A 14447-nucleotide genomic window follows, 5' to 3' on the forward strand; every position below is an offset into this window, starting at 1 on the left:
ATCAGGATAGCAATTTTTGATACTTTGACCTATGTTGATCTCTGAGAAGGAACGATTTTTGGGGTAATTCAAAACTTTTAGGCTTGTATTTCAATATTTTTTTAAAAAATCATTTGACAAATAGTGAACTCTGAACTGGCTTTCGAGAAATGTAAGAATATCTGAAGTTGTGATTTCCCAAGGTTCGCCATCTGTTAGTATCTAGGAGACTTACCACATGTTGGGCTCGAATTCTGACTTTTACAGGTTAACTTGTTTTCACTTTGTTCTTCACCCATACATTTTGGGTACAGCTGGTAGCATTGAAACCTATCTTGACTCAATAAACTTAGAGAGAAGAATGGGGAGGGGTGAGTCTTTGGAAAGAGAAAACAGGCTAGGAGGTATTGACTCCTAAAGGATATTAATTCTTAATTCTTCCATAATGCAATCCAAAAAGTCTAATGCTTTCTTCATGTAAAATACATGAAAGGCTTGGGTATCCTGTTTGGTACAGTGGTGTGAGTCCTGTTCTAACCCCTCTTGCAACTGACCCTCCTGAGAATTCAGAAGGGAAATAATAATCCCATGGGAGTCTGTTTGCTCCATGTTGTGCCCCTCGGTGGTGGTGGATGGCTCCCCTGTTTTGCATCTCATCATCTCGACCCCACCACAATGTTAATGGCTGTCGGCACGCTCCACTGTTTATCTTGGAATTTGATCCCATCATCTTGGCAACCAAACTGGGACCTTTACTGCTCAGATTGTTTGTCATTTGTTGTTAATTATCTGTTACCATAAATTCTGCACTTTGAGAAAAAAGGGAATGTTTTGAAATATTTCCTCCAACATGTAAGTGGAGCTTCATTTTCTGTGGACAAAAGAAAACAAAAAAAATGAGCCCTTTTGGGAGCTGGTTTTAGGGAAATCAAGTGCCCTGGTTTTTCAGATGGGCTCAGTGAGATCCCACGAATGTAGCCAGGATTTGCACTGAAAGAACCTTTGCAATTCAGCAGTGGTCTAATACAGACCATTAGTGACAGGTACCCCCCATTGGAGGGAAAAAATAATTTAACTTTAAATAAGGGGTTTTGCTTTTTATCCCAATCTCTTTATGCCATAATTGCGTTTTTTGTATGCTAGGGCCTGTTCCCTTCAGCCACTTCCTCCTTTTTAAAGATTATTAAGACAAAGCAGTCCAGAGTGAGAAGTAGCTTCTGCCTGCCTGTCTTTATGAGGTGTTTATTTTGTCAAGTGTAGAATTAAAATGAGCTTTCTAGTCATTAGTGGATTTTAGTCCTCGTCACACACTCTGTAGGAAGGGTCGTGCCATGTTATAAACAGCACTGTTTTGCAGGGTGCTGTACCACAGGCTGCAGGAACCATGGTTGAGCTTAATATCTTCATAAAGCAGTAAACAAAAGAACATGAAAGAGAGAGACAGGGAAAGAATGAAGGTTTGTATTTTAGAGGGGAGCATTTGAGAATAGAGTGACTGTTGCTAAGCAGAAATCTGGGCACAATTAAAGTATTTAAAAATGAAGTCATTTGAGAAGTTCCAAAAAGAAAAAAAAAAGTATACCCAGAACTACTACTAGTGTCTTATCTTTATTGCAGGGATCATAATCATATATGCTTCAAAAAGTAATGGTGAGGGTTATAGAAGATAATGCTTAGTGCCCAGTAAAGCACTTAGTGCAGTATCTAAATGCTCCATGTATGGTGGCTATTATTGTTAATAATATTGTGTATCTTTATTGCCTCTAAAACATTAACATGAGCTTCTGCAGTTTTAATAGCGATATATAGTCCATCATCACTATAACTTTTTTCGTGCCTTTAAGTTTGGCATGTCTGTTTTATTCTTGTGAAGAAGTTTTTAGGGTTTTGCTGTCTCCCAAGGGAGACACAGGGAGGGAGGGATTGAGTCTCTGTTAACCTGATAGCCAGGGGCAGAGACTTAATAAACACTTAGCTCCTTGCCTGCTGCCTGAGACAGTGTAACTCTCAGTGATGTGTCTTTTACTGCAGTTGTGGAATTTGCTTGGGCAAACATGTTCTCAGGTTTATAGGGGTTCATGATAATAGTGTCGGCCCTGAAATAAAGCACCATTTCTAAATATTCCACTTTCACTATCCTTGTATGTCTTCTCTCTCAGTGTTTTTCAAAGGGGACAGGATAAGTGCTTGGGCACTACTTTAGAACACAGATTATAATCAGACTTTGGGATTAAGACGTGTAGTAAATGTATTAAATTAGTGACTTAGTAACTGTTTGAGTATGAGAATAAGAACTGGAAGGAGGAGATTGGGAGCTGGAAAAAAGCACCCCTGATTGCTCTCAGGGAGGCTGGGAAAAAGGATTTAACACTTTGGATTTTTTAGGAGCCATTAAAACTCTGATGGGATCAGATTACTTGACTGCACATCTGAAACATGAAACTCTTGCCCTAAACCGTGCAATTGAGTTAAGCTCAAAATTCTAGGCCTCCCCCTAAGACTGGCCTCTGGGTAAGCCTCATTGTTGATCGCAAAATGATTTCCTTTGAGAGGAACAAGACTACAGTGAGGTTTTTATGGCCAATTTGGTCTGTGCATTGGTGCCAGCCAGACTTTTGGCAAGAGGTAGTGCCAACTTTGGTGATCTGTCCACCAGATTTTTCCCAAGGTCTTCAAAACCGTCTGGATTTACTGCTGACATTGAAGGAAAGATGCATTATAAGTCCAGCCTTCTAGGCACACCTCCTGTATTTTTTGTTTTTTTTCAAGTAGAGAGATACTGAGAGGTGCCAGAGAGCAACAGGCTGATCCGTGGCCATAAACTTTGAGTCACAAAAGAATGTTGACAATCTTCTTCCCTAAACACTATTTTCTCTCTCTAGCTTTGTCACTTTTTTAGGGAGCCCCTGTTCTTTTCTCTGAATTAAGTGTCCCCTTATACATACTCCCAGAACCTGTGAGTGATACTGTCCTTTGGCTGCACTTATCATAAATATATTCTTGAATTGTTTGTGAAATGTCTGTCTTCCACTAGGATATAAGCTCTGTGAGGGCAGTGACCTTATCTTTTTCTTTTTATTTATTTTTTGCTGTCTGTATTCACAACACCTATCACAATGCTAGGCATGTTCTGGAGACTCTGTAAACACCTGTTGAATGAATGAATTAATGAATGAATGAATGAATGAAAGCTGAGTTTGCAAGGATTCGAGGAATTAACATGTGCTTCCCCAGGAAGTGAGTGCTGCTTTGTAATCACTCATTCATTTTGAGAGCATGTATGTAGACCTGACGGTGTACTTGGCTTTAAAAAGGGTAACTTATGTAAGTCTCCCGTGTTTTTTTCAGGATGGAGCTGGATGAAGCTCAGAGTGAGTATTTTTGATACTCGTACACTAATGCTATCATCTCTGCCTTCAGTTGACTTTTGCTTTGACAGTAGTAAACTCTCATTTCTAACATAGGAAAAAATATCAAAGCTTCCACTTTCAATTTGACCCTAGAGATTTGGGTTTTCTATATCGTTCTTTAATTTAAAAATGGAGGCATTGGAAAGTATATTGTTTTAACTCCTTATGAAGTGCTCACTTATTGATCATATTTGGAGTCAACAATTATTGGTCAGAAGCATGAAATTAATTAAGATATATTTCAGCCCACTTCACTTACCTGGAACATGACAACTGTTCTTAATATGTGGAGTTTACTTGAAATGAAGACCATGAAAACGGGTCATCTGTCATCGTGGGAATCGTGCATTTTGAATAAGGCGAACCAGTTTTTATTCTGTACTCTGATGTTTAACGACTTTACATTTTTTTTAATAGTAAACTCTTAAAATTTTTACAGAACAACTTTTTTGACTAAAATCTGTGATTTGGTTTAAATACAGATAACACTGTCATAAGAGTATTGGTATGACAGTGATTGAAAACCATTCTTAAAAACATTGACTTAAAGGTAAAACAAAGGAAATTCAAAGTAAATATGCAAGGGAGTTCTAACTGTGGGTGACTAAACTGTGAACACCTTGGAAAGCAAATGATCAGGAAAAGATCCTGCTGTAAAGTGCCAGGCTTAAGAAAATTTTACATGGCACAGAAATTAAAAGAGGGGAGATACTAAGAAAGAGAAGTCTGTATCACAAACACTTTTGGGGCAGGAAGTTTTTAATTTAGATGACTGACTTCAGGTTTTCTCTCTAACTTTCCCTGTGGCTGTGTCTACTAAGGAAGGTGTTGTATAATTAGACTTTCTGGAAATGCCCTTTGGCTGAAGACCTAATTGAGTCTCTGGACTTGAGTGCAGGGTTGGAGCTGGAGGAGCTTTTTGCCCTACAGGTAAAGGGGCTTTGATGGACCTACCTCTTTGATAAGTACCTGTAGGGCTGGCAGTGACATTGTTTAGGTAAAGTATGGTTTAGTAATTGAGGAGTCAGTGCTCCTTAGTATATGAAAATCTTTCTTTAAAATAGGGAAGACACCAAAATCCACATGTGCAATTTAAATGAGCCTGTATTCTGCATTATAAATATGCACCGGATGCCAAGTAGAAAACCGGAACACTCTCTCAGGATGCTGTTAGGGCCAAGCGGAATCTCATTAGGGACAGCTTCAAAGATCAGTTCCTCGTGTCCATAAAAACAAGTGTAAATTATCTGGTGCGCGCCTGCTGTTAGCAGTTGCGGTGTTGCATTATGCATGATTCAAGACTGCACAGGGGAGACACAGGCTGCACGGAGTTCCACAATATATGTGGGGATTTCTCTCCCCATTTTTTTCTTTTTGGTGCTGAGTGCTACATTTTGGGAATTTATTGGTGTGTTTCAGTTAATGGAGGATGTCATATATAACCCACTCCTACATTTTTGATAAATTGGAGTCAGTTCAGAGAGGCATGATAAGGTTCTGAATTGTTTACATGAACAGCGACGCTACTCAGATTTATGTATCTTGTTTGCTCACACATGGAGTCAGATTGAGGGGCATGAATGCATTCCATGCACATAGAATTGAGTGCATTTGTTTCAAGGACTCTCTCCCTCATTTTGGTCTCTTGGTTAAATTTTTTAAAATAAGTGTGAATGCTCAGTAAATTAAGAACATGTAGTCGAGTTTAACATATAAGGCTTCAATAAATAGTTTTGAAATAAATGCCTAAGGGTCTGAAAATGTATTTCTGAGCTTTATCGCCTGAGGAGACAGGGAAGCAATATAGTGTTTAAGAACGTAGTTTCCAGAAGCAGACTGCCAAAGTTTGAATCTTGGTCTCCCTCTTACTCCCTGTGCGACTTGGAGTGAGTTACTTGACTTCTCTGTGTTCTTATCCATAAATGTGACCTCTCTGTGTTCTCATCCATAAATAAGGGAAGCAAATAGTACTTTTCTCAAAGGGCCATTGCAAAGGTTAAATCAACTGCTTTAAGTATAGTACCTACCAAATTTTCTGGGGACGTAGTAAGTTCTATAGAAATGTTTCATTTTGGTGTTATCGTCATGATTGGAGGTAGAAGACCTTCCAGTGCAGCTGGGCATGACTAGGTACAGAACACCCAGAGCCTGAATTTATAAGCCTATGTGTGCTTGAATGGATAGATATACATGAAAGCTGAGGGCAGACAAAGTCAGGGAATGATTACCTTGGGGTCAACTAGAACAAGCCACTAAAAATACAAAATGCTTAGTAGATGTGCATCTTGCCAGCCCAGGTGACTCAGGGAGATAAACATGAGATCTTGAGAAAAGGTTAAGATGTAGTAGCAAGAGGGAGTTAGCTTTCCTCTAGCCAGAGTAGAAGAGTTTGTCAATTTCCTTTTCCCAGTTGTTTCTCAAGGCCTGTTCCCAGAACAAAGAAGCATGTGGGAGAAAGATCAAAAGATCAGCCTTACACAGTGTCTCATGATTTAAATCCATCAATTTCCCAGCACAAGTTACCTCCATTTTGACATGTACATTTGCTCCTATAAGGGGATACCCACACATAGCAATATTGTCCTTTCTAGACTGGAAGCCCTATAAGGGCAGGATTGATGCTGGCTGATCTTGAATCCTCTGCCTTGTCCCTGATCAGTAACAAATTCCTCTTTGACAAATCAATAAACAGTCTTCAATATGTATTTCTCCTGTCATTTTGTCCTCACAGTAAATTCTGTCTGAACTCAGACTCTCCCCACTCTCTTTAGAGTTGCCTCTGCTACTAACATGCTTACCCAAGCACTAGTTAATGGCCTATCATGCTTGCTTCAGTGTTCCTCCTTACAGTTTGCTGAAATTGCCCCTACTATCTCCTGTCACTTACTCATCAATACCTTAAAAATGGTTTGTTGGGAGCTCTCATATTTTGGCACTAAGTGATTGAGCTACCTTGGGTATTCTGTAGAGGTGAGCTGCGCCAGCATTACTGCCTGAGCTCCGCCTCCTGTCAGATCAGCTGTGGCACTAGATTCTGATAGGAGCCCAAACCCTATTGTGAACTGTGCATGCGAGGGATCTAGGTTGCTTACTCCTTATGAGAATCTAAAGCCTGATGATCTGAGGTGGACCAGTTTCATCCTGAAACCTACCCCCTCATACCCCCATCTGTGGAAAAATTGTCTTTCACCACACCTGTCCCTGGTGCCAAAACGGTTGGGGACTGCTAATCTATAGGATAGGGAGGGAGGAAATGAGCAAGGAGAGTGGGATGTCTGGGGGAAGCTGGGTGTCATTGAAAATGTTACAGTAAATCAGTAAGTATTCATTGGAAGTGGCATGGGATGCAGGGATCCTGGTTGTTTTGCTTCTCGTTTTATCCCCAATGCATAGTACAGTGCCTGACACATAAATAATTATTGATGAACAAATTAATGAAGGAATGTTTTATTGGGTTTAGCAGTCAAGTTAATATAGAACCATAAACCCCCAATCCTTGTCTGCTAGCTTGTCTTTCCTGTTTACAGAGACAATCAAATGCATCTGAAATAAATAATATTTAATAAAATAATAATGTGTGCATTATTGGTAATAGAATATCAGGTTCTTAAAGTACTTTTGTGCTGTGCTCACTGTGAAGGAAACAGAAGTAGAGAATTTTACGTATAGCCTACTGGCAGCCCAGAGACGTTGAGTGACGTGCTCAAGGTCAAGCAGAACTGCTGGTTTCTAGTACAGAATGTGACTTTTTATGACCCTTAATAAGCTGTAGGTGCCTAAGGAACTTACAGTTTGGGGCAGACAATAAATGCTAACTGAGTAGGAGAAGCAAGAAAGAATTCAAGAACATGTCTAAAATAAGACTTTTTGGGCATCTGCCTTAGTTCTACTGAAATGCTTTACAATGTTATTTCCTAGTTTTTCCCTGTAGGCATGCATCAGGTTTGATTCTTCTCCCAAACGTGAAAGAAGGTAGGCTTCCTGTAGGAGGCAGCCTGTGATGGAAAGCAGTTTAAAATAAACAGGAGCAGCTATTTTCTGACCTGGAGGATCACACTTTACTTTCATTTCAGAATATGTCCTCCTGTTTCTACCACTCTTTTGTCCTTTGGTTCTTCTCAAGTCTGGCAGCATCTTCTGGCCTTATGGGCTCCAGAAACCACTGCCATTTCCTATTCAGAGCCTGTGCACACTTGGACAGCAATTGCATTTTTGCTTGGTTGTGGGAGTTGAGAAGTATGTGGCCATATGCTGTGGCTTGGATAATGGCTTACATTTCAAAGAAGTTAGGTGGTTTCTGGCCCACTGCTTGCTGTGTGTGGAAATGAGCAAACCTATATGCTTCTAGGTCTTTTCCATTTGGAGACATGAAGATGAAAGGTGGGATGCTTCAACCCAGTACATTTTACAAAGCTCAGTTTGAAAGCTTGGTTTTCAGATCTGACTATGGTCGAGTATCAAAGATCAAGGGTAATTTCAAAGGCACCACCATTTTTGAGAAGTTCACAGAGGTTACTGTTTGTAAATGTTGTCTCTGACCAAAAGGAAGTGGTGTTACTGCACAGAAAATTGCTTCTGTTCTCTATCATCGGTGTTGGCATCACTTGGTAGGCTACTGAAGTGCATCTTCTTCATCAGGGTTGAGAAACCCTGTGGTCACAGGTTGCTCCACAAGGAGCGCTTTTAGCCACAGGCAATTTTCCTTTTGGAAAATGTGGGGTGGCAGGTGTAAGGTGTCACATTAAACTTCTTTATGTTGGACTGCAGCTGGGCCCAAGTTGGCTTTGACAATAACCTTCTTTGCCTAGGTTGCTACGATCTAGCTATCAGTAAGGCTGCAGCCAGACTCCTAGGATGTTGGTACAGTGGCTGGTGGCTGGGCATTGGTTTATTTGTCGGCATTGAGCCAGTATTACCTGTTAGACCTTTAAAAACTGAGCATCACAGGACATACTAGAATTATTCCAGCTCTGTTGCTTTTCTGGGAAGTTCAGAGATGGCATTTGGCAGTAAATTCACATTCAGTTGAGACTGTTGAACTTCACATTAAGTTGAACTATTGAACTTCATAATGAGGAAATTATCTAATAAAAGCTCTAGTTTTTGGTGATGATTAAAAACAGTGGCTCTGGAATGCTCAAGACCCCAACTTAGTAGGCAGAGAAGTTCATAAAATACGCATTGTGCAGAGTCCAACTGGTGAATATACTGGCAGTAGCAGTATTTATTTCACTGTAGAAATTATATATGCAGTCCGTATTGAAATAAGTGTGTGTGTGTGTATGTGCACACCCACATGAAGGTTTAAAATTAAACATAGATGAAAATGCTTGCAGAACTCTTCTTTTGGCTATTTAAAAAACAAATAAAACATTGGGCATGTTTGCATGTGGGTTGAACACCTCAGCTAACGATTACTCACACAGTTGACCTTGTTTTCTATTCAGGGCACCAAGAAGCCACGTTGTTAAGCATATTGGGTCAACCCAGGGTTCATGTTAACATCATTTTTCTTTCTGTGGAGATGTAGAGGTCTTCAGCCTGATTGTTTTCTTTTTCTTCCACTCCAGGTGGGGGGTAGCATGATTTTTGCATGACTATGGGCCTGCTCTATAAATAAGCAGATTCAGTCCTTTGTTTTAAATGTAATCAGCAAGATTGCATTTGCATCGCCTGTAAGTGAATCACATAAGTGAAATTACATTGCCTGCATCTCATTTGGTATCATAAAATGTTATGGGATGCAGGCTGTTTTTCTCCAAGTAAAGTGTCTTGAGTTAGTATTAGGGTGCTTGCTTTCATTTTCCTTTGTGACCAAATTTGTGGCATTCTATGGAGCTAGGGCTTGTATTTTCACTTATGTTAGTTGCTAGAGAAATACTTGCTCATGTCCTCTAGAATGAGCTAAGATATTGGTTCAGTAGGGGGTAAATGGGAGTTTTAAGACTATCTCATGTCATGTAGCAAGTGATTGCTAATCACTTTCTGTCGTTTGTGACAACTTCTGCTTACTAAGAGTAAATGCCAGTCATTGTCGGTTGGAAATATAAAGCAATCTGAAGCTTTTCAGGCAGCTGGCCACAGAAAATGGTTAACATATTTTTTTTTTAAAAAACTTGTTAGTCATCTTTTTTAGTAACTACTGTGAAATACATATCTTAATTGACCCTTTAAGAGGTATCCTTAAGACAGAGGACTCAGAAGTCATTGTAAGATTCTCCTGCTTATTTTCTTGAAAATAAATAAACACAATAAAAATAATTACTGACTTCAAAAGTCAGTAATTTTGGTGACAAATAAGAATACTCTATTTCACACAACACCTCCCCTCTCCCCTGAGGTTTTCTTAATTCATGAATGCTGGTGGAAGTCAAAGCAAAGGTATGAGTTCTTAGATAACCTATAACACAGTGTGGTTACCCACAAAACATCTGTTTATTAACTACATTATTGATAAAACTCCACAAGGCAACAGGCAGCTATAGTGCCCATTATGCCCTTTGCTTACATGTGAAGACTATTTTCAAAAAGAAAAGGCATGCCAGTCATAATGATATACCAACACAGTGTAGGTGCTTGATAGAAAATGCCCTTGGTTATTTGGAGAGGTATTAAATTTAGTATGCCTCACATGGAATAAAAATAATTTATTTTTGAAATTATATTTAAAAACTAAAATTAAAAAAAAAACTTTCAAACATAGCTTATAATTTTTTCTATAAGACTTTGAAGGAGAGTCACAATTTTGTGTTCCCATATTATTTAAAAGAATGTATCTAGGAAAAACATTTCATACGGAAGGAGAAGATTGAGTATAGTTTCTTTTTAATTAGTAAGCTTTTAATTGACACATCATGCAAGTTAAAATGTATACAAATTAAGCATGTTCATGCAATAAATTTTCACAAAGCAAAATACTCGTGATCACAGTTAACTATGGTTTTAAAGATCATTTTTTTGTTTTAGTTTGCAAAATAATATTATGAAGTCATAAAAATGTAAATAAGATTGCAATTTACAATAAATTTTTATTAATAAAAGTTGTAAAGACCTTTGTTACTATTGCTCTGTGGTTTACAAAGAAGATAATTGTGAACACTGGGATCCCATTGGGCTCCTATACATTCCCCTGCAGCTGGGTGTTTTAGGGCATAGAGTTACATATGTGACTATTGTGACTTTTATTTCAACTGGACTCTAAGGAATACTTTTCATTAGTAGTCATTTAAGATTTCCTGGAAGCTCTTCTCTGTGATTTGAAAAATTCTCTGGATAATATTTCCAAATTGATGACCTTCTGGAGTTAAAACAACTTTTTCTTTGGTCTAGCTTTAAAGATATCTTTATTTTCTATTCCATTCATCACCATTTTCTCATTGAAAAAATTAACCATGCTTATCCCACTTCAAATGAGCAGCTGCACTTTGAAACTAGATCCTTCTTTTGGCTGTAATTGTCCAAATGAGGAGGACCAGGTTTGCGGACTATTTGAAAAGAATTGGTTGTGACTCAAAGCATTTTTCTGCTTTCAATTTTTCTCTTCAAATTTTAGTGTATTCCCAAGCCAGGAAGAAAAAAAAAAAAAAAAAAAAAAAACCAGGAAGAAGGAAAGAGGGAGGGAGAAAAGGAAGAAGGAAGAAAAGAAGGAAGGGCTGGGCCAGGTGGCTCCTGCCTGTAATCCCAGCACTTTGGGAGGCGAAGGCAGGGTTATTACTTGGGGCCAGCAGTTTGAGACTACCCTGGGCAACATAGCAAGACCCTGTCTCTATCAAAAATTAAAAAAAAAAAAAAAAAAAAGCTAAGTGTGGTGGCACGTACTTGTAGTTCTAGCTGCTTGAGAGGCTGAGGTGGGAGGATTGCTTGAGTCTGGGAGGCCAGGGCTGCAATGAGCTGTGATCAGTCCACTGCACTGACGCCTGGGTGGCAGAGCAAGACCTTGTCTCAAAAAATAAATAAATAAATAAATAAATAAATAAAAAAGGAAACAAAAGAAAGAGAAAGAAAAACGGGAAAAAGTTTACGAAGTACATATAAGTAAGGCAGTTCTTACCTGGGAATAGCTGAACTATAGCTTTTGAAGAAAGAGAAAGATATAGGATGATCCCAGAATTTCAGCATGAGAACGACTATTGGGTTTGAAGTGTGACTATAAACTACTCAGCCAGACTTTTCTTTTCTTTTTAATAAATTTACCAGAATAGGTAAACTACTACTAATAAAATACATACAAAATATATATGTGTGTGTGTGTGTATATGTGTGTGTGCATATTCTATTGGTTGCCAATTCCTGCAATACCAATATCACTGAACACAATCATGAAACCACCTTTCTGAGGATTGTCCTTGGAGCCAGGCCATGGGCACATAAAGAAAGAGTTCTTCATATTTTCCAGCCATAGACATTATCTTTACTCGTATTTATTTATATCTTCCTAGCAAGGCCCTTATGGTTCCAGTTCAACATGCCCAAGGAATAAAATTCATTAGTGAGTTCTCACATTTGACTTTCTCCCTCTGACCATGAGGCTCTTCAGACTTACCAGGCTAAATGTTTCTTTGATTGGATCCCTCGTGGTCATTGCCATGAAGAGTTCTCATACACATATTACTATAGCAACTTTTCACTTCTCTTCAAATATGTTGGACTCACTGTCAGAAAGTTGACCCAGCAGTTGATCCAGATCATTCTATATAAATGGGAATATGGGAGACTGAAATAATTGCACACTCCATTGTTAACAGCACCGAGATAGCTGATTAGAGATGTTTATTGATTGGTTATTTAGCAAGTAGCCTTTCCTTAAAAGAAAACAAAAGGAAACTAACAATCATAATAGATGGACATGTGCTAAATTTCATCATAACTAGAAAGAATATTTGTAAATAAACATGAATTACAGCTCTGTTTATTATACAATAGTGAGAGCTAATAATTTGCCTTGACATAATAGCTGCTTTCGAGCTATCATGAGTCATGAATAAATGAAAATACCTATAAATTTCCAAAAGTATATTTGAATTCTTATATTTTGCATTATAGGAAATTATACATTTTCTCCAACAAAGCGTTTTAATTGATATCTCCAGTTAAGATAAAAATATTCTAAAACTTACTTTAACCTTGTAAATGAAATAGCAAACACAGCTGTTTCAGAGTTTTGATATATATATTATATATATAATATGTATAATATATATACATAATTTGCTTTTTCGGCACAGTCATTCTTTTATTCATTCACTCATTGAATTCCTGCTATGTGCCAGGCACACAAACTAACTAAATCTAGCACTGTTTAACAAATTGAAATGATAATCTCATAAATGCATTATGGGGGAAAATGTTTCAATGTAATGCCCAATGTATCAGTCTTGATACAAAATTTGTGATAGCCTAGAGTGTAAAACTAACCCCCTTATGATTCTTATTGTTTTTATTCTGATGATCTTTTCCTCATCTTATTGCCCTAACTTGGTTCAACACTGCTTTTGGGGTATCCCTTCTCTCTCTTCTTACATTTTCTGGACTATAGGGTCATATGGCTTAAGTTAGAACAAGGAGACCAGTCAAAAAGAGCCAAGGCAGACAAGGCAAAATCTACAGAAATGATAATAATAGTAATGATAATAAATAATATGGCTACCATTTATTGAATGGTTATTTTGTACCAAGCCAAGTGTTAATTGTTGTAATATATTATATCATAACCCTAGGAAGTGAGTGGTGTTATTCCCATTTTGCAGATAAGAAAACCAAGGCTAAAAGAGGCTGCCAAGGGTGACCTGGGTTTTACAGCTTGTCAATGACACACAACTTTGCCTGAATCTATAGGCCATGCTAATCTGTCAAGGAAGCAGTGACAGACTTGTGGATTAAAGGTTTGGATTTGACTATTTTCTTTTCTTTTCCAAACAATGTTCATGATAAAACCATGTGGAATTGAAGTCATGAAGAAGCATGAGGTAAATGCAATCCAGACCCACAAACATATTTTTGGGATAGTTCCACTGATTGAGGTTCCACAGAGAAGCATGACCTAGGATGACATCTTCACTCGGAAACAAATATGGAGGAATTCATTATTTGGAGGTTGGGGAATGGCATGGAGAAGAGCATATTGGGATGCTGTAGGCCTCTGTTCCCTACTCTGTAAAATGAGACTAATACTGGTTACAGCAGATGGTCTCCAGGGATCCTTATATTTCAAGCATTCTAAGTTTTTACACTGAAGTTACTTAGAATTCTTTGTATTATTAGTTCCCGGACTTTCCACTGAAAGGCTACAGGGATTGATGATAACGCAGGAGAGAGTGGCAAATGGAAACCTCACTCTCATAAGTCATGGAATTACAGAAGGAACACTCGAGGCTATTAACTTTTTCAGCTAAACATCTAAAACTGAGTGGAAAAATTTAAGAAGGAAAAGATTTTCTTTACCTTGAGGAATCTTTGGCCTATGGAAGAAAGAGATTTCCTAAAAGGACATGTCAGTATGGGAGTATTAAAAAAATATGTGGCAACTGGGCTGGAATGAAGAATTTGAGATTCCAGGGGAATGTGCAGAGGATTTTTTTTTTCATTGGTTCATAGACATACTCATTGTATTAGTCCATTTTCATACTGCTATGAAGAAATACCTGAGACTGAGTAATTTATCAAGAAAAAGAGGTTTAATGGACTCACAGTTCCACACAGCTGGGAAGGCCTCACAATCATGACAGAAGGTGAAGAAGGAGCAAAGTCATGTCTTACATGGTGGCAGGAAAGAGAGCATGTGCAGGGGGTCTACCCTTTATAAAACCATCAGGTCTTGTGAGACTTATTCACTATCATGAGAAGGGCACGGGAAAAACCCACCCCCATGATTCAATTACCTCCCACTGGGCCCATCCCATGACACGTGGGGATTATGGGAGCTACGATTCAAGATGAGATTTGGGTGGGGAGACAGCCAAACCATGTCACTCATCTAAGAACCATGTGAACAGTAGCCTGAAGTACTCTAGGTCTGAAAATTCCTAGTTTCAGCCTTGCCACTGACTCACACTTTGATAT

General features: G+C 38.4%; 1 protein-coding gene across 10 annotated transcripts in view; it reads left to right on the top strand.

Moving 5' to 3' along the window:
• The window catches only part of MPPED2 (metallophosphoesterase domain containing 2), a 203485-nt gene that overhangs the window by 17617 nt on the left and 171421 nt on the right, over positions 1-14447 (top strand). Inside the window, exon 2 of one of the 10 annotated variants that reach the window (XM_063671035.1) lies at positions 3328-3350. The exons of the other annotated variants lie outside the window; for them this stretch is intronic. The gene's annotated coding sequence lies outside the window, so the exon portion shown is untranslated. The remainder of the gene's footprint in view (positions 1-3327; positions 3351-14447) is intronic. 10 annotated transcript variants of the gene reach the window in all.

Source organism: Pongo pygmaeus, chromosome 9 (genome assembly GCF_028885625.2).
Source record: "Pongo pygmaeus isolate AG05252 chromosome 9, NHGRI_mPonPyg2-v2.0_pri, whole genome shotgun sequence".
NCBI classification, from domain to species: Eukaryota; Metazoa; Chordata; class Mammalia; order Primates; family Hominidae; genus Pongo; species Pongo pygmaeus.